Source organism: Lygodium microphyllum, chromosome 9 (genome assembly GCF_053477565.2).
Source record: "Lygodium microphyllum isolate KBCC chromosome 9, Lygodium_microphyllum_v1.1.10, whole genome shotgun sequence".
Classification (NCBI taxonomy): Eukaryota; Viridiplantae; Streptophyta; class Polypodiopsida; order Schizaeales; family Lygodiaceae; genus Lygodium; species Lygodium microphyllum.
In genome coordinates this window covers 18,197,772-18,200,495 of record NC_141143.1, presented here as the reverse complement: position 1 = coordinate 18,200,495, position 2,724 = coordinate 18,197,772, and positions in this window count along the sequence as shown.

The window sequence follows — 2,724 nt, the reverse complement described above, 5'->3', positions numbered from 1 at the left end:
AATTCATGATAAAGACCGACCAGCAAAGCATTAGACATCTACTTAGCCAGCCCCAAATTTCTGACCGTCATATCAAATGGGCTTCATTCATTCAAAGTTTCCATCCTATCATTCAATACCAACTTGGAAAAGAAAATGTAGTTGCTGATGCATTGAGTAGAAGACCTGCAATTCACAACATTTCTATCATATCTTTTGATTCTTTGATTGCTATGAAAGACACGTATCACCAGGATATTACTTTTCATTCTGATTGGCAAAAATTAGTTCAAAATAATTTCATTCCTGTTGATTCATTGTCATATAATGATGGATTCATGTTCTTTGAAAAGAGACTGTGTGTTACTATTCCATTCCGATCTTTTGTTTTGAATGAAATTCATTGTCCCCCATATCAAGGTCATAGAGGTATCATCTCTACATTACGCATGTTAACTGAAGATTTTTATTGGCCGCATATGGATGCAGATGTATCTAATTTTGTCTCTGAATGTCTGATTTGTCAAAGAATAAAGAGACATCATGGTAAACAGTATGGATTATTAATGCCTTTATCTATTCCATCTAAACCTTGGGAACATATATCTATGGATTTCATTACTGGTTTACCAAATACTAAATCTAACCATGACATTACTGGTTTACCAAATACTAAATCTAACCATGACATGATTTGGACAATTGTAGATAGATTTAGTAAGCAAGCATATTTCATTGCATGTAAGAAAACTTTAACAGCATCACAAGCAGCACAGTTATTTTTGAAAACTGTTTTTACTAACCATGGATTGCCGAAAGTGATTATTTCAGATAGAGATTCTAGATTTTGTAATAATTTTTGGATTACACTGTTTGCAAATCTAGGCACAAAGATTGATTTCTCATCTGCATTTCATCCAGAAACAAATGGACAAACAGAAGCCACAAATAGCACCATTCTAGATCTTTTACGTGCATACACTATCTCTAAACCTCAGACATGGGATACTCATTTACATTTATTACAGTTTGCATATAACAATACACCGCACACATCTACAAAGAAAGCACATTTTGAAGTTATTTATGGATATAGATTATCTACACCTGTTGCCTCTTTGTCTAATAGAATACAAAGTGCCGATGATATTGCTGTTATGCATAACACTATTTTTGATGAAGTAAAGGATATGATTGCTAAAGCCCAACAATCATATACCAAACAAGCCAACAAGAAAAGACAAGCCATGAATTTCAAAGTTGATGATTATGTTTGGCTTAGAATAGAAAAGCGTAGACTGTAAAGTGTAGATAGATATCCAGTTGTCAAATTAGCCCCTAGATTCTACGGACCATTTAGAATCATTCATAAGATTAATGACAATGCATTCAAGTTAGAATTGCCATCCCATTGGAAAATTCATAATACATTTCATATTAGTTTATTGAGACCATTTAGAGGACAATTACCTATCCACCCTGTCTATGAAAACCCACCTTTACTAGAAGAAGAGACTGAAATACTTGAACCAGAAGCCATTATAGACACTGACTACATGACCACTAGAACTGGCCGAAGGTATTCTAGATATCTAGTAAAATTTAAGAACCATCCTGTAGAGGAAGCACAATGGATGCACGCTAGAGACCTAAATGCTTTCCCCACTCTGTTAGCTCCACATTGAGCTAATAGCAATTGAGGTCAATTGCTATCCCACCCCGGGGGTATGATGCCAGGAGGCATATTCCACGGTGGATTCCGTGAGGTTTTACGGTGGATTCCGTAAACTTAGATGACCGGGGCTCATACGCATAGAGGATTCTTTGTGCGAGAAGTTGATGGGGACGCCTGTCCTTTTCGGGCGTTTCATTAATTTAGTGTGTACATGGGTGATTCCATAGCGGGTGATTCCGCAAAATGCATATTAAATTAATAAGCGTTTATGAGTTTAGAGTGCGCACTCGTAATAAATTAAGGTTAGGATTTATTTCTAACCAGTTGATTTATTTATGTAGCTGAAGACTGCTAGGTATTCACTTTTGTTGGTTTAATTGTGTTATTTTACTAACGATTGTGAATGCTTCAGTTGATGTGTAGAGATAGCAGCAGTGGCGGAGGAAAGCATTGGAGTCTAGCGGGTTTTCGACCTTTAGACTATATTTTGATAGGCGCCACGCCTATATTTTGTTATGTCTATAGAGACATCGATTATTTATTATTATTTTGTATGCGCTTATGCGCCTGGATATGTTATTTCTATTTGGACATTGAGATTGGGCGTGCCAGACTCTATGGGCACCGTCCATTAGCTTTATTTTCTTATTTTTGGTAGAAAGCAAACTCAAAAGCTAAAAGCTTGTCATATTTTAGTAATTGGGCTATTTTTTAGCATGAAGATTGGAAATATACATTAAATACATGCTTTGTGAAGCGCTCACACAAGGCATGGGGGAGATTGAACCCAATTTGTCTCTTGTCTCATGTCGTGCTTGCTTTTACATGGGTTTTTGTGCTAAAAAGTAGAGTACTTTGTTCTTGGGGACCTTCCGGGATTCACCACGTGAGCTATCTGCGACCGATCTGCGCACCATGTAGTGATTCAAACATACTAGTGCAAGCTTTCTCCCTTAGAATATGAGAGTGTGAACTATCACCATCTCGAAAAGAGGCAGTTTCTGGTTTGTAGAGAGATGATGATGCTAGACCTAGGGAAGTAATGGCACTAGAATATTTAAGGTTCAATA